The sequence below is a fragment of the Tupaia chinensis genome, unplaced genomic scaffold, assembly GCF_000334495.1.
Source record: "Tupaia chinensis unplaced genomic scaffold, TupChi_1.0 Scaffold000489_1, whole genome shotgun sequence".
NCBI classification, from domain to species: Eukaryota; Metazoa; Chordata; class Mammalia; order Scandentia; family Tupaiidae; genus Tupaia; species Tupaia belangeri.
Window position 1 is genome coordinate 3920535 of NW_006160001.1, and position 18767 is coordinate 3939301.

The following is an 18767-nucleotide window of genomic DNA, read 5'->3' on the forward strand; positions in this document are numbered from 1 at the left end:
TCCTGCTGACAGTTCAGCTTTATTCATAGTACACTATTTGTATTCCACTGAGGCAGAGATGACTTGTACCTGCAAAATTTCAAGGCATCAGGCCCAGCCACAGTAGTGCTTGCTACTGAGACACTGGGCTCCACAAGTTGCGATCAATAGGAAGGTTTGGTTCCTAATTCAACATAAGAGCCAGGTAATTGGCATGTGCCTGTAATTCCAGTGACTAGGGAGGCTGAAGCAGGACTGACACAACAGTGAGACCCTGTCCAATTTCAAAGAATCTTTTTCTCAACAATCTCTCTTTGAACAGTATTTGTGGGTACTGAAATAGAAAATTTGCAAAGACTTAGAAACCACTTGCTGGATTTTTCTCCTTACAAAGACCCAAATAGGACACTGCAAAGTGTTTTCCTTGGGAAAATCCCATCTTCTCTCTTGGAAGGTAAATCATCATTATAGAGACAACACTGACAGAGCACGAGGAGCCTGACTGCAAAGCTTAATCAAAGTGGAGACGGGCTGTCTGCCTTCATGAAGCTTGCACTTACAGAGGAAGCGGCCCCAAGCTGCCCAAAGCAAATCACAGGACTCAAGAACAAAGCTGACACACATACCAGTGTGGTTTTGTTTTTGTGGCAACATTACTGAACAGATATCTAAAAAATTTAGGATATTTTGTTTATTTTATTTTATTTTTTTTTTGAGGGTTTAAATTTTATGTCCCTGGTGTAGATTTCAACACAGAAAAGATCATCTGAAAAAGCAAAATAAACAGAACAAATGGACAGTGAAAAAAAAGGCTAGCCCTTGTTTTATCAAGGGTAGTCCATGCAATAGCCTGTATTCGTTAAAATTCCGGTGTATTCTTGGGGAGATCTATAACCCATCTTGTCTCCAGCAGTTGTGTCAACAGAGGATTTGAAGGAAGATAGTGCTGCCTTCCTCAACATCACTTAAAAAAACACCCTCAATGTCTTTAGTTTTCCCTTAACAACGTAGTTTTGTTTCTTTAGAAGGTATTCAGTGGCTTACATTTAGCTTACACCAAAGAGTTTCTTGAGGGTTTTCTTTAATAAATACAAAAGAATGACTTGTTAATCAGCACATGTGTTAGTTATGTAACTGAAAGAGGATGTCAATGTCAGTGCAAAAAGCTGCCTGGGCTGGGACCAGCAGTTAGTGTAATGGCTATGTCGCTGGACTCCCATGTAGTCGACAGCGGTTCATGTCCCGGACCCGGTGGCTTAAAACTCACGCCAGGCATGTGTGCGTGCGTGCCCAAGATCCCGAGAGGAGAACGGAGGAGAAGGGATTATGGCGTGGCCATCCCTCCCGCCCCCCCAGGGGGTGATTTCTCACTTTCTGTCTCTTTGTCTCTCTCTGTCCATCTGGTAAGCGTACGCGCCCTATAGCAAAAACTTCTCAAAAAAAAAAAAAAAAAAAAGCTGCCTGGGCTGTAGCTCTATTCAGGCATAAAAATTAGCAAAAATTGGGACCAGCAGTTTGTGTAATGGCTATGTTGCTGGACTTCCATGTAGTCGACTAATGGTTTGAGTCCCAGACCTGGTGACTTAAACTCACTCCGGGCGCATGTGCGTGCATGTCCAAGATCCTGAGAGGAGAATGGAGGAGAAGGGATTGTGGCATGGCCATCCCCCCCGGGGGGGGGGGGATTTCTTGCTTTCTGTCTCTGTCTTTCTGGCGAGCGTATGCACCCTATAGCAAAAACCTCTCGAAATAAATAGTAATAATCTATACCATGATAACTGTCTTATCAAGTAAAAATAAATTTAGTTCAGCACTTCGGGGGATTTCAAGACATGAGATAGAACCTGAATGAAATAACCTCTAAATTACTGAGAATAGTCAGCTTAGAAAGCCTTTTCTGGCAAGCTTCACCTCGGCCTTTCCTTATTGGTGGTCAGAAAGTAGTAGAAGTTATTATTCGAAGATGTACAGCTCAAGATTAAGGTTTAAGGTTGTACTAGTGCCTTCAAAAACAGAAGGTCCTAAAAGAACACAACTTGAGGGTTCTCTTTGCAGACACCCAAGTGTAAATATTTAAGGAAAGCAAACACTTCCTTTCTTTCTGAATTAAAAATAACTGATTTGGGATTATAACTTATAATAAAAAGCATTATAATGAATTGAGAATTTGCAACCATTGTAAAAGATCTAAGCAGAACTTTAAGCAACAGGGTCATTCTGTAAATTGAACTGTAAATAGGAGACTAAAACAACTCATAAGGTCCACTTCATACCAGTGAGATTTGTATCAGCACTCCAATCCAAGCAACCACATTCCTTGGAGAGAATCCGAGTATGTAACCCAGAGGTCTGTAGCCCCTCACCCCATTCTCACTTCCAGCCATCTCCCTAGGGCAACCACAGGGGCAGTTGAGGAATGTTTTAACTTAGAGAGGTATTTGATCATTACCCTCCAAAGTGGACATTCTGGATAACCCAAGTATCTGTATTACTCATCTCAGAAAGTGAAATCCAGGACAGGGAGAAAGCTATCTGCCTTAAACAGTATATAACGAGCTTTAAAAACTGAGTAAAAACCGTAACTGTGGTCAGTTCGAACAATAAGAAAATAACAATTTAGAACATTCCATTAGAAAAAAAGAGACATTAAACTGTTACAGCTACTTGTTTAAGAAAAAATTTTAATTGTGGTAAAGAAAACATAACAAAATTTACCATCTTAGCCACTTTTAAGTTCAGTAGTATTAAGTATATTAAAACTGTTGTGTTATCTGCCTCATCTTAAATTAATATTATTTTTATTCTCTGTAACTGAAGAATTACCACATTGCATTGTAATATTATAGAAGTTATAATGGATAAATTTACCCTCTACATTTCAAAAGATTTTGACAATTATTTTAGTGTAGTTAAAATCTTAACATTTGAGTTTTCCATTTTTACAGTGTAAAATGCACAATTTTAACACCTATACCACATATCTTAAGATTTCAAGGTTTTGGCTAAAACACTAATCTTTACAGATACTAAGCTTTACAGCCAAAGTTCTCTTATGCTTAAGACAAACCAAATGTGTTACTATGAAGTGCCACTATGTTAGACAATTTTATTAAACTATTTCCTTTTCAGGGGAAGAATACACAATATATAGAACTAGTTATGTTCACCAGTGTCTTATCATTTGCATTTACATTTTCTAAGAATCAGTTAACAGAGCTAATTTATAGTAGATATTAACTACAGTAAATAATTCTTCTCAAGAATGATCATAACTATGACTTACAGTAAGCTGTACCATAATTGCTGTGTAGTCTAGTGTCCAGAGCTTTTAAAAAGTACAATTTTAACATATAAGGAACCATTAAATTCAATAGTAAAAAATTAAAACATGGGCAAAGGATCTGAGTGGACATTTCTTCAAAAAAGATATAAAAAGGACCAATAAGCACATGAAGATACTCAACGCCATTAGCCATCAAAGAAATGCTAATTAAACCAAATTCAACCATTCTAATGAAAAGATAGCTATAAAAGAGTGTTGATGAGAAAGTGGAGAAATTAGAACCCACATGCGATGTTGGTGGAGATGTACAATAATGCAGCCACTTAGGAAAATGTCCTCATGATTCTTCTAAAGGCTAAGTAGAGTTACCATATGATCCAGCAATTTTATTCCTAAGTATATACTCAAGAGAAAAGAAATACATGTCTATGAATGCTCATAGCAGCATCAGTTATAACAGTAAAAATGAAACCTAACCAAAACAAAAACAGGAACAACTCAAAGTCACCAACTAATGCATGGGTAAGCAAAACGTAGTATGTCCATATAGTGAAAGATTATTTGACCAAAAAAAAAAAAAAAAGAAATAATGAAATATTCTTTATTTAGAGAGAGTTATGCTTTAGGAAGCATGCACTCGCTGGAGAGACAGAGAGACAGAAAGCAAGAAATCCCCCCTCCCTCGGCTCCCAGGAGGGGGTGGCCATGCCTCAATTCCTTCTTCTCCATTCTTTTCTTGGGATTTTGAGCATGTACACACGTGTGCCCAGGATGAGTTTTAAGTCACCAGGTCTGGGACTTGAACCACAGTTGACTAAGTGGGAGTCCAGTGATGAAACCATTACATCTCTGGTCCCAGGAAAGAAATATTCTTTTTTTTTTTTTTGTCTTAAATATTTTATTTACAAAAACTTAAATAGACTTCCGTATAAGATACACTATAACTATTTTGATATTACTGTAAGCTGCTTAAAAGTAGATGCTAACTATACCAAATCAGTTTGTTTAATGTAAGAGATTTCTGATAAAAACCAGGTTTCTTAATGAATTAGAACTAAACGATACACTAAGGAGGATGCTGAAGAGAAGTTAAGTTCAGGTAAGCTTCAACAATAGAAATCATCCAGAATAGTAGATAATAGTAGATATCTGCTACCCTGAAGACCAAAGTTAAGACTATGGTATGTTGTGGGTCCTTCCATTTCACATTCTAGCATTTTGGCACAAAACGAAGATGGGTCATAAAATTTATGTTTTCAGGGTTGGCGTTTAAAAATATGAAACACTTCAACCAATCACAGAAGAATGTATGACTGACAATTACTCTGTCAGTTTAAGTAATAGGAAAAAAAAATACATAGTGGTGACTATTGCGTAGACACTTGAATTCTCCTCTTCACGTTTTCGGTGACCGTTTCCCACAGCGATCATCAACCAGGTCTCTCAGACGAGATAAATGGTGCAGAGCCTTTTGAAGTGACCTAGTAATAGGAATCATACTTTCCTCCAACTGTGATTCAGAGAAATCATCTTCTGAAACTTGTTTAATCTCTTCTTTGAGCTCTGTGGTTTTATTCTGATTGAAACTTTCTTGTACTGCTTGAAGATTAAATAACATTTGCTTCAGGGCTTCAACAGGAGCATGATGTTTGCTTCCAGGAAGGGTACAACTCTGATTATCATTATTTAAAGTCTTCAAGAACCCCGTTAGGGCACTTGACCCTTGAAGTTTGCTGAGGGCTACCGTCAGAGTGGACAGGAGCAGGGGATTTGAAAGTATCAGGAATATTTTCCCATGATCTTTCTGCTTCCGGTTTATCGAATGAGCAGGGACGACCATCCTTTTTCATAGAGTTTGGTAATTCTTCAGTATATTCCTCTAGATTTCCCTTGGCCTTTAGGATAAGCAATTCAATTTTGCCACCACACTGATTTCCATTTATACTTGTGTATACAACAGGAGTAACTAAGTTAGCCTTGTCCATGTGTGTGGAGGGTTCCTGAAAATTTGGATTCTTTTCTGTGTTCAATGAACTCAGTCTTTCAAAGCTTTTTTTTTTTTTTGCTCATTCGGTGACCAGGTCCAACATAAGTGACAGAAAATGATCCATCTGCTGGGAGTTTTAGTAGGTCATCAGTTGTTAGGCTATTAGAGTCCGTATCATGCACAGTCTGTCTTCTAGAGGATATGGAGTTGGAGTGCTTTTTGTGATCGGGATTTTCAGAAGCATAGTGTGCTTTATATATATAGTTGGAGAACTGTGGCATCTGTGTAGAACCCTCGTCAATATGAATTTGTCCAGGGCTTGCACCAGGATATATTTGGCTTAGATCAAAATCATCAGTCTAGGCTTGTAGAGCCTGGGAAGCAGAACTACAGAGTTTATCTTTATATTGAAAAGAGCCATCAGAGTTAGAGGAATTTCTAGCACTCAGGCAGCAGAAGAGAAGATATTGAAGATTCCCGAGAATAAATTCCATGTTTTGTGTTTGAATTTGCCATGATTTCCTCAAAATGAGTTATTTCTATTCATTTCCCTTAAAAACAACATTTTCTTCCACAAACGCTTCAGTCCGAATCTCTGAAAGCAAATCCATCATGCCGAAGGACAGAGTGTTAAACTTATGGGAAGAAATCTCAGCTACCCACTAGGGCCGCGGAAGAGAGAAAAACACACACGTCTCAACTCTCCGCCCAAAGTCCTGGCAGGTTAGTGGACTGGAGATGCGATGTCGCATCCCTGGCCCCGCTCTGCCTCGCCTGCAGCTCGGGAAAGAAATGCTCTTCTAAGCAACAATATGAATGAACCTTGAAAATATGATCCTAGGTGACGGAAGTCAGTCTCTCATGGGACTATATACTGTATGATGCCATTTATATATTCAGAATTACACACACACACGCACATGCACAATGTAGATTAGTGTTTGTCTAGGGCTGAGGGAATGGAATTGGCATATGATGGCCAAAAAATGCAGGGCTTCTTTTAAAAAAATGTTTTTTTAAGAATTATTTTATTTAGAGACCAGCAGTTGGCATAATGGCTATGTTGCTGGACTCCCATGTAACCGACCACGGTTCGAGTCCCGAACCTGGTGGCTTAAACCCATGCCGGGCGTGTGTGTGCCCAAGATCCCGAGAGGAGAATGGATTGCAGCATGGTCATCCCCCCTGGGGGTGATTTCTCGCTTTCTGTCTCTTTGTCTCTCTGGCAAGCTCACGAACCCTATAGCAAAACCTCTCCTCTCCAATAAAATTTTTTAAAATTATTTTATTTAACTTTATCTATTATTTTTAATTTGACTGGTAGGGGAGAGAGAGAGAGAGCAAGAGCACATCTGGGACTTGAACCATCGTAGACCATGTGGGAGTCCAGTGTCCTTAACCACCATGCTATCTGCTGGCTCCATTGCTGGGTTTCCTTTAGGGATGATGAAAATGCATTAAAATCGATTGCGATGAAGCGTGTACTACTCTCTCCCAAAAGCCATTACACTGTATACTTTAAATAGGTAAATTATATGTATGTGAATGGTTTCTCAATAAACCTGTTAAACAATGTGTGATCTTGAAATAAGATAAACCTGGGTCCACCAATGCCAAAAAATAATTTTAGGAACTTCATATAAATAAAATAATTTCTCTTTTTGTTTGTAAAATAAATTTTTGCTTTCCAAAGAACAGAGCAGGTTAGTGGTAAGGGAAAAAGTTTAGCAACAAGTGTGTTTCTGGTAGTTGAAAGTCTGATATATACAGAGAGGGACAGAGTGAGAGAAAGGAAGAGAGATGGAAAGTGAGAAAGCAAGCGTCAGGTCCAGGACTCAAACGGTGATTGGTCATGTGGGAGTCCAGTGCCTTAACCATCATGCCACCTGCTGGCCCCAGAAAGTCTGATATATTACCACAAATGCACCAGAAAAGCATGTTCATGATGTAAACAGTACTTTTCAGGCTTTTGATCTCATTTGGCAGTTGTTAAGTTAAAGTTCAGATATTTATTTAATGAGCAATCATATAGTGACTTCAAGTCCTGTTCTCATGGAACATCTGTGTTCTATAAGCTAAACCCAAATGTTTTCTGCTAAAATAAAATATTGTATGTCTGGTTCAGAGAAAAAAGATGAATAAAGTTAGTAGTTTTCTTTCTCCTCATTTTAAAATATTTTACTATGAAGTCTTCTTTAGCTTTTCTTGCCCTCTGCTTGTCTCAATGCTAACAGAAAAAGGGCTTAAAGTTGCAAAGTGTTAGAAATAGTGTAAAGTATGAGAAAGTCTGAAATTGTCAATCAGGCTTAGATTCAATAGCCTATACTGTTTACGGAAATTTACTTACAGCTTTGCTCTTACACTGTTCAGGAGCCATACTTTCTTACAGTAAATGTGTTCCTATTTCATATTGTAGAATTCAAGATGTAAACATTTTTAATTGTACCCAGAAGAGTGTAATAAGTGTTTATTTTGTTTGAGAACTACTACATTAATGCCTAACTTTAAAACTGTCCTTGGAGTCATGACCAAAGAATGCTTCCAGATAAATCATTTTGTATAGGATCCCAAGATAAATAAAACTGAAAAGTATACAGGCTACTAAGACTTCCACTTTTTCTTAAATACTTAGTGGGTAGTTTAGGTATGCTGATATTAAGAATTTTTCCTTTTTTGTATAGACAACTATATAATAATTTGGGAAAATTTGAAGATATATTTCCAAGACGTTAGGTCAAAATAATGAAATTTAACCCCTTAGCACAAATATCCTTGAAAGCAATGCATTAACATTACAGCTCAACTAGAAATACTCTAATTGAGAAACTTTAAAGTACAGAAACAAATTCTGGAAAAAGTGTAAATTTAAAAGGAGTTGCCAACATTAGTGGCACTTTCAGAGTTGGAAGGACTTTGGAAAAACAAACAAACAGAAAACTTACAAAGCCATGTGTGCACATACACTCACTGTGTTGTAATGAAAAAATGTGTTCAAAAATCTCATGGCATAAGTATTTCATCGCATCATGTCGTATTAAAGATGCATCATGCTCTGGCTGCAGGAGGGTTTTGGTAATTAATATCCTGCACTGGTACAGAAGCGTGTACCATAAATGGGAAAAAGATCAAGAGCTTTGTTAGCAACAACTTCAAGTGACTGACAGCTCTTGATGTGTGTGTATGTGTATGTGGTGGGGCATTAAAGAAATATAAAATATGTTAATATATTAACATATTATACCTGCCTCATGGTTTTTTTCGTTTTTGCAAATGGAATAGAATATCTGGCCTGTGCTTTGAAATGATTCAGTGGTAAAAAGGGATGCCAGGGGACTAGCAGATGGCATAATGGTTACGTCACTGAACTCCCATGTAGTCAACAGTGGTTCGAGTCCTGGACCTCGTGGCTTAAAATTCACATCAGGTGCGTGTGCATGCATGACCAAAATCTTGAAAGGAGAATGGAGGAGAAGGGATTGCAGTGTGGCCATCCCCCCGGGAGGTGATTTCTCACTTTCTGTCTCTGTGTCTCTCTGACGAGTGCACACATCTTTTAGCAAAAAAAAAAAAAAAAAAAAAAAAAAAAAAAAGGGTGTGTGTGTGTGTGACAGGCAGGGTGCAGAAATGTATTATAGTTGGGAAAAAAAGCCCAGAGGTATTATATTATAGATAAAAACAAGATTGTGTGGTAATATATAGTTCTGGTTTATTTTGTTCCCCTCTCCTACAACAGTACTGACAAGTCCTGGTAATATAGATGCCATTTTAATAGGCTGGATCTAGGAAAAATACAATAATCTTTGCATTTATTTTAGAATTCTTCCTAAAAGATTAGTCAGCAGTCTTTTCCAAAGTGCTTATTCACTTACCTGCAGGATCACAGAATTCAGTAACTAATTACCCTGTGAGAACACTCCCTTGGTAAATTCAGAGGAAGAAAATCCAGATGGAAACCCAAGCACTTGTTTAAAGAATGAAATAAACACGAAGGTGGCAAAATCAATGTCTCCAGATAAGACAGTTCAGTGGGGTAGTCTTACGTTGGTAGTATATATGTCGGTGGGTCAGTGAAACCCGTGCAATCTCGGGACGTGCACTGGCTTCAGGCCTGGGAATTTGAGATTATTACCAGGAAATAATTCTCCACAAATAAGCTAAAGGTGTTATCTTGCCTGGTGAAATAAATTTGCAGAAACATGTCTTGGGATCCTATCCAGACTCAGAATGAGACAGATCACTCAGCTGAGTTCATCTCTAGCAGAGACTATCACTATGTCAAAGCTTCCTTTCTGCTTACCAAGAGGATGACGAGTAGGCACTACACAGATGACAGGGCACTGTCTGCTGGAGTTGTACAATCCATGACACTGCCACGGAAAGTCTTGTCTGGATAAAGGACTCTCTCTCTCACTCTTGCTTTTTCTATATCTACCTAGTTGTCTCTGCTGTTAGAAACTCTAGTATCTTTTATACCCAGCTTCACAGAACACAGAGAAATCTCTCCTAGTAGAATGCAGGTTCTCATCTGGAGAAATGGATTTTGCCACCTTTGTGTGTTTATTTAATTCTTTAAACAATTGCTTGGGTTTCTATCTGGATTTTCTTCCTCTGAATTTACCAAGGGAGTGTCTTCTCACAGAGTATAGGATGCAGGGTGAACAGCTACTGAATTCTGTGATCTTGCAGGGAAGTGAATACGCCCTTTGGAAAAGACTATTGACTAATCTTTTAGGGAGAATTATAAAACAAATGCAGGTTCCCGGTCATTTCCTGGGTAAATAGTTCAGCAGTCTAGTCTAGTCATACTCAATAACTTGGGTGTGTGTATGCTTTTGTGTGTGTTGGCGAGCGGGGGAGGCAGTAGTTTCATATTTTGCTTTGTGTACTTCTATATTGTTTTACTACTACAAATATTGTAGTAAGCATTCACATATCACTTGAGTAATAAAAATGACTTTAAATAAAAGCATGTAGAATTTATAAAGGATAATATTGTGCATTTCTGAAGGTGTAGGAGAAAGCAGCATTCTTTTTTTTTTTCTTTTTCCAGGAGATTTTTGCTACAGGAAGGTGCGTGTGTTTGCTGGAGAGACAGAGACAGAGAGACAGAAAGTGAGAAATCACTCCCCATGGGGAATGGCCATGTTGCAATCACTTCTCATTCTCCTCGACTGGAACCACAGTTGATTACGTGGTAGTCCAGCGATGTGAGCATTATGCCATCCATTAGTCTCAAAAGCAACATTCTTTTGGGAGTATAAAGAGATGTAGCTGTTTTGGAAGATAATTTAGTAACATCTCTCTGGACTTTAAGTGCACATACTTGGTGCCCTAACAATTTTGCATTTAGTAGTTAATTATTTATAAATAGAACACATATGTATGTATAAAATGAAGTTTACCATAGACTTATGTCAAAGAACGAAATACTGGATATAACCTAATCATTCAGTGATAAAGCATATTTACATTTACTAACACAGGAGACTATGAAATATTTTTGACCAAGTAAGACATAGCTGCAGAATATGTATGATTTTACCTTTTTAAACAAAATGGTATATGTGTGCACAAATTTTTTTTTTTTGAGAGACTTTTGCTATACGGCATGTGTGCTCACCAGAGAGATACAGAGAGACAGAGAGACAGAAAGCGAGAAATTACCCCCCGGGGGAATGGCCATGCCACAATCACATCTCCTCTATTCTCCTCTCGGGAACTTGGGCACGCATGCACACGCACCTGGGGAGGATTAAGCCACTAGATCCAGGACCTTAACAGCAGTAGACTATATGGGAGTCCAGTGACATAACCATTATATCATCTGTGGGTTCCAGTGTGTAAGGCTTTTTTAAAAGGGGCCTAAAATAGTACTAATTCACATTTTCTGGTAGCTAATGTCAGGCAGTGTTCTAAATGCTTTTTTGGGTATTAATTGACATCTGCACCCTAATCTGACGAGTTAGGCATTGCTATTATCCCCATATCATAGACAGGGAAACTGAGGCAGAGGGAGATTAGAGTAGCTTATCTAAGGTCGCTGAACTACTAAGTGGCAAGGGTGGGCTTTCAAGTCAGTCAGTGTAGCCCAAATGCTACCACACAGTGCTTCTGCAATAGGTAGCCGTAATTATCCCGGCAGAGATAACTTCCCGCTTCTCATTTTATGCACATCAATATTCATGTTTACTATTTTAAACACATTCATGTATTACTTTTGTAATGAAAAAGTCAATAAAAATGGTAGGCAGGAGCAGCAGTTAGCATAATGGCTGAACTCCCATGTAGCCTACTGCAGTTGGACCTGGTAGCTTAAACTCACACTGGGTGCGTGTGCGTGTGTGCCCAAGATCCCAAGAGGAGAATGGAGGAGAAGGGATTGCGGCGTGGCCATCCCCCCTGGGGGCTGATTTCTTGCTTTCTGTCTGTCTCTCTCTGTCTTTCTGGCGAGCGCACGCGCCCTATAGTAAAAAACTCTCAAAAAATAGATAAATAAATAAAGGGTAGGCAGGATGAACTAGGACCTAAATGTTACAAAAATATATGAAACACAATCTTTGTGATGCCTTCTGATTTAGTTTGGAAGACTAAGCATTTGCGACATGCTCTGGTCACATGTGAGTGATGGCCAAAGGCCATCCGGGGAGGGCAGCCTTACTTTCAGCTGGAGTCAGCAGGGACAAACTTAGGGAAGGATTGAAAGTTGTCCCTTGAAGGACTTAAAGGATTTTGACAAAACTAAGGAAGAGGTCGTTCCAAGGGGGAAACAAGTCATGGGAAGGATTGCTGAGGGAATTAGAACATTGAAAGAAGAAGAGCTCTGTCAGGGAGCAGCAGGCAACAAAACTTGTGAGTGACTTGTGAAGACTGTGCAGGGTCTTATTTGCTGTGCCAGGAATTCTGACAATTTTCTAGGCAATGCCAAAAAATGTGCCAGGTAGACACAATACCGTCAAGATTTCCCCATGAGGAAGATGGACAAGTGAATAGCAAATTGCATTGCAGTGCAGTAACTATGATGAACCTATGCCTCTGTGAGCATGGATTAGCAGGGAGCAAGGGAAAGCCAGGGAAGGCTTCCTGGAAGAGTCAGTATCTAAACCAAGTGGTGACATTAAGGTACTGTGGGACTAAAAAAACAAAGAACAATTCTAGAAAACCTACAAAGTGATAGTTTTCAATCCTGGGAACACAGTGGAATCACCTGGAGAACTATAAAGAAACAATTCCTGAGGCCAGCAGGTGGCGTGGTGTGTGCTGGACTCCCACATGGCTGACTGCTGTTAGAGTCCCGGACCTAGTAGCTTGCTTTCTCACTTTCTCTCTCTCTCTCTCTCTGTCCCTTTCTGGTCAAATTAAAATAAATAAATAAAGTTTAAAAAAATAATTCTTTAAAAAAAAAAGAAAGAAACAATTTCCAAGGCTCATTTCAGATCAATACATTGAAGAACTCTTGACAGGAAAGAAGTTTTGGAGCCTGGACACTACCTCTACATAGTGTAATTAATCTGAATGGACAGTTGGTCCTCCACAGAATACGACCTCTAGAAGTTAGAAGTGCATGAGATGGTGTATCACTTCAGACATGTTCCCCACCTCCAACCCCTACCTGCCACCTCCAGTCCTGAAGCACACTTCCAAGACAGAATTCACCAGGAAAATCAGCTCTCCTGGAAACCTTTATCATACCAATAGAAAAAAAAGTATCTACTCCCAATGCCTCCCACAGACCTGCAGTTCCACAGTTATCAAGTTGATCATTTAAGGGGGGAAAATATGAATTTTTTCTTTGAGGTAAAGGAAAGTTTTACATTTTCTGTCGCCTTTTTATTTTTTTTGAGAGAGATTTTTGCTATAGGGTGTGTGTGCTCGCCAGAGAGACAGAAAGCAAGAAATCACCCCACAGGAGGGATGGCCACGCCACCATCCCTTCTCCTCCATTCTCCTCTCGGGATCTTGGGCACACACGCATATGCCCCCGGCGTGAGTTTAAACCACTGGGTCCAGGACTCAAACCATGGTCGAGTATATGGGAGTCCAGCGACATAGTCATTACACAAACTGTTGGTTCCTTGTTTGTTTTTAATTTTTAAAAAGACTTTTAGGAATTTCTTCTAAGCCAGAACTCATCAAAACCACAGGCTAACTTGAAGCTGCTGAAATTAACAGATAAGAATTTCCAACTCAGCCTGATCAAGCTTTATGAAAAGCGGCAACCCACACAGAGCCTTGAGCCTGTTGCCTCTGATCTTTCATCTGAAGAACTGTTCAATTTTTACCACAAAAATCTTTCCACAAACATTTACTTTGAGGGATTTAATTGACCACAAGCTTAACTCCTCTAAGCCAGTGGTTGGTTGCAGCTGGTAACAGAGCTGACACAACCTCACCACGTATTAAGAGTGATCTGTGTTCTGATTACTGTCCCTACCCAGTCACATGACACCTGGAGTACCCAGATTAGTTCTGGGAATGCTGTGGGGTGGAGGGAGGAAGTCAGGATGGGGGAGGCCCTGGAGAACACACACATAAGAGGCACCAGGACACCTTGCTGGTGCTCAGTTGCCCCGAGGTCATTAGGTGTTCTCTTGAAAGTATTTGAGAATCTGTCATGATCTATGACTCCATATGGCACAATGAGGACCAACAGGTGGACCTTACAGAAGATAGCCCACACAGCTCAGCAGCTGAAGCCATCCGAACATGGCGTGTTCAGGCAAAGCTGGATGGCCACCTTCCAGGAGTGTTGGAGAGCGAATTCCCACTCTGGGAGCAAGGCAGTTCAGTACTACCTCTGCACCATGTACGCTTCCCAGCTCAGGGGGCCTTGAGTGTCCAGGCTTCCTCCTGATAGCTAAGTGGCTCTCCCTCCAAAGGGAAAGTTCCTGTGATTGAAACCCAGTCAGGCACCTCTTCTCCTTGACTTTCCATCCGTCAGGCCACTCCTGGGTGATTTCTGCTGGGAACCTCCCAGAAACCTGCCTCTGATTCTTACTACATTAAAGGTTGAAAGATCCAGGTGTGGGAAAAACAAACAAAAACAAACACAAAAGAAAGAAAAATGCCCATTTTCCCTACTAATAGAGTAATTTTCTGGCAAGAAGCTTGTATACTGGAGATTTCTTTCCTGCTTTGTTCCCTACTGAGCTCCCTCTATTAGGGTCACTGTTAGCCGGAATACTACAATCACGAGTCTATCTCTCACCCAGATTTTGGACTCCTTGAGGGCAAAATCTTGTCATCTCTTCTTTTCCTTCTCTTTCTTTTAGTTTTAAACTTCATTATAGAGCACGTTACTCACCAGAGAGAGACAGACAGAGAGAGAAGGAAGATGAGAAATCACCCCCCAGGGGGGATGGCCACGCTGCAATCCCTTCTCCTCCATTCTCCTCTCAGGATTTTGGGCATGCACGCACACGCGCTCCACAAGCCACAAGGTCCAGAACTTTAACACAAAGTTGGCCATGTGGGATTCTGCTGCCTTAACCATCATGGTTGGCCCATCTTCTTGATATCCTCAGGTCGGATTTGGCACATAAAAAGCCTCGACAGGAGCTTACTGAATACTATGGTCTGTAATGGGAGAGTAGACTTGTTCTGGAAGAGCTAGACTTACCTGTGTTTACTTACACCTCATGGCAACCTCAATCCATACACATACACACAGAAAGAAAATATTTGGCAACCTAGATTTCCTTTCTATATGAGGCAGAAAAGCCAGGGGCTTGCTTGACTTCACTGGTGGGTTGTCTCATTGTATACTACACCCTCTCTCTACAGCTCTCCAGAGAGGCCTTGCTCAGTCTCCCTTCCCATGTGCTTGTGATCAGCCCTAGAGAGACAATAAGCAGGATCAGCCTGTTGCCTTCAGATGAACTGGGCAGAAGTTTCTTTTTTTTGGAGAGGTTTTTCCTACAGGGCGCGTGCGCTCGTCAGAAAGACAGAGAGAGACAGAAAGTGAGAAATTACCCCCCAGGGGAGATGGCCACGCCACAATCCCTTCTCCATTCTCCTCTCGGGATCTTGGGCACGCACGCACATGTGCCCAGCGTGAGTTTTAAGCCACCAGGTCCAGGACGTGAACCGTGGTCAACTACGTGGGAGTCCAGCGACATAGCCATTACGCTAACTACTGGTCCCTGGGCTGAAGTTTCTTTATGACAGGATTGTTTCCAGTCTACCATGAAGGGGCCTGCGTGTTGAGATGGAGACTCAGTTTGTCTAAAGTTCTGGTTAGCTGCAAAAACTCTGCTCCCAGCATGGAACCAGTGGGTGGAATTCACCACCCTGTAGAATGCAGGGTGCTGCACACTGGGGCTGAGATTCTCAGGGAAGACTGGGCAGCTATGTAACCAATGATAATATTTAGACTTGTGCAGCTGTGATACAGTACTCGATTTCCATGCCGCAGGGCAGAAACCAATCCCTTCTAGCGGTGAGGAAGGAATTCTCTCCGGCTCCCTTGTCCTTACTGAATTAATTTTATGGTTTCTTGATTTACTTTAATAGGGAAAGTGGTCACTGCAAAGGTCAGACAAATGAGGAATCTGGAACCTTACTTACATGCCTCCGAACTACAGCTCACCCTTCGTGCTTTAGAATTTTCGCTTCCACGATGTGAACCACCAAAGGACAGCGCTTGCTGTTGCTACTCTTCTCCCTGCTAACAGCTATCATTAACTGAGCATATACTATGTGTCAGGCATAAATCCTCACAAGAAACCCCTGTCACGAGTACCACTATCACCTCTACTTTACAGAATGAAAGGGAAGTCCAAAGAAACTCCTCTCCACCACAGGTAAGTATTTGAAAGAAATATAATATAGAGGATGAGGGGTGGTGGGAGAGAGAAATCGATAGTCCCTTTTCTTGTCCATAAGTACTTAGTGCATTCTAATTTTTAAAAGAAAACATGTTTACTTATTTATTTGTTGTGATTTTCAAACCATCAGATCTGGGACTTGAACCATGGTCAACCATATGAGAGTCCAGTGCCTTAAGGCAGAAACCAATCCCTTCTAGCGGTGAGGAAGGAATTCTCTCCGGCTCCCTTGTCCTTACTGAATTAATTTTATGGTTTCTTGATTTACTTTAATAGGGAAAGTGGTCACTGCAAAGGTCAGACAAATGAGGAATCTGGAACCTTACTTACATGCCTCCGAACTACAGCTCACCCTTCGTGCTTTAGAATTTTCGCTTCCACGATGTGAACCACCAAAGGACAGCGCTTGCTGTTGCTACTCTTCTCCCTGCTAACAGCTATCATTAACTGAGCATATACTATGTGTCAGGCATAAATCCTCACAAGAAACCCCTGTCACGAGTACCACTATCACCTCTACTTTACAGAATGAAAGGGAAGTCCAAAGAAACTCCTCTCCACCACAGGTAAGTATTTGAAAGAAATATAATATAGAGGATGAGGGGTGGTGGGAGAGAGAAATCGATAGTCCCTTTTCTTGTCCATAAGTACTTAGTGCATTCTAATTTTTAAAAGAAAACATGTTTACTTATTTATTTGTTGTGATTTTCAAACCATCAGATCTGGGACTTGAACCATGGTCAACCATATGAGAGTCCAGTGCCTTAACCACCACATCACCCGCTGGCCCAAGTGATCAATTTATTCTAACAGGCCTTAGCCATACACCAGAGTCATGGCCATCAGCAATTCAAATTATTAAATTTCTCATAAGCGATTTTGGCTTTCATTTTTGCAAGCCATTCACAAATTCTCACATGCCCAAGAATTAAGAATTGCCTGCTGTTTTTGCCCTTCTATGTGAAGTGAAATGACTAAACTCTACTTCACTCTTAAATAAAGTGCTATGTCTCTGAAGGAAAAGTGCCATTTATTCATGTTTTGACTTTTATAATTTTCTTAGGCAAGAGCCTTTTTCTAATGATTCCAGTTTGTTGGTTTTACCCATGTCCCATTGAGTTCGTCGGTCTGATTTGAAAGGGAGTTGTTAGAATTTTCCAAGGACAAATGGGTCCAAAGATCTCTCGTCGTTCCCAATGTTCAGGTAGAACCTGGCCAATTATTAGGCAGGGATATTACAGGGGGTGGTTGGATTAGGTCAGTGTTTCCAGAAGTATTAGATAAATTCAGTGAGGCACAGAAAGCCTTCCTTAATCAATATTCAATTACATAGTATGAAAGTCATTCTTCACAATTTTCTTTTGATTCTTTAGATGAAAGGAAAATCAAAATCTTATTGTGGTACTCATATGTCTTTAACACCTGTTAACAGCTGTTCATCTCCCCGTTTTAAAAATGTCATAGGGAATGGGTCTCAGGCTCTTAGATGCTTTGTCAGGCAACTATAGTGATTTAGAATTTTATAATGTTGTAATTTATCATCTCCTTCATAAAACAGCAAGTAGGAAGTTTCCATTTTGGTAAATGGTTTTAGGAATTGAAAAAGAGTATGTTTAAAGAAAAATCTCAGTAAAGGGGAATAGAGATGGTATTCATGTTGGAAGATCCTCGACTAGCTGATCTGGGGATGGAGATGCTATGACTCTGAAAATCAGATTTGGGATCATGTCTTCAAACCCTGTCTCAGGCCAGATGGTGATACAGAGGCAATGCAATGCTCTGCAATGCTGGGTCCACGTGGGAAGGTCCCGAGTTTGTGTCCTGAGGTCTTCCTGTACACTCCCAAAACATGCTGGTGATCTAGGCTGGGGGGGTAGGTCACTATATAAAGATCCTGTTAGGGGAGACACCCCTCCCCATCTCCCATAGAAGAAAAAATAAATAAACTTTAAAGAGTTTCAATTTAAATAATGGTCAAATTGTGTCTTTCTTGGGGGTACAGAGAACCACTCTTATTCCCTATTAGTTGGAATTGGAGCAGGAATTTGCCTTCCTGTATTGTGTGAGTTAAGACGCTCCCTCCTCCATATCTAACATCCGTCTTCTTGGGATTCGTGTATCCCTACTGCCTCACTCTGTGTCTGACATCATAAGAGCTCGATAAATCACTGCTAATGAATGAATGGATGAACGTTCAAAGATAAACTTTATCCATTTTGTAACCCTACCTCTGTGCCCTACCATAGGGCCTGCACCTGCTGCTGTGGCTACTCTTCTTTCATTTCTTTTTCTTGCAAGATGCCCATCCCCACAGAGATTATTTAATGCGTCCCTTCTCTCAAAAAACTGGGGTGACATCGAAGATTTCAACTGAGATAAGTGATTAATGGGAGAGGGGAAAGCGGTGCTCATTTAGAATGAGAAAAGAAGACAGACCTAGTTTTCTAAAAAGATTTAGAAGTAAGGAAAAGGTGATCGTTAATGTCTACACAGAAATGGCATCTAATTATTATGCAGTGGACTTAATCAGGCTTAGCCAACTAAACCAACTAGTTTTTCTAGCATGAAAAATGAAGTATTGCTGCCTATTCTGACCAAATCAATAGAAATTGATGCCAAACCTGTATTTTATTGTGTAGTGTGCTGGCACAGATGTATTCTTGCTCTCAAAAAAAAAAAAAAAAAAAAAAAACTA

General features: G+C 40.2%; 1 protein-coding gene and 1 pseudogene across 1 annotated transcript in view; both read right to left on the reverse strand.

Annotated features, from left to right (window-relative positions):
• The window catches only part of SLC1A3 (solute carrier family 1 member 3), a 99418-nt gene that overhangs the window by 47066 nt on the left and 33585 nt on the right, over positions 1–18767 (reverse strand). The window lies entirely within an intron of this gene.
• On the reverse strand, positions 4533–5765 carry LOC102474994 (lung adenoma susceptibility protein 2 pseudogene; annotated as a pseudogene).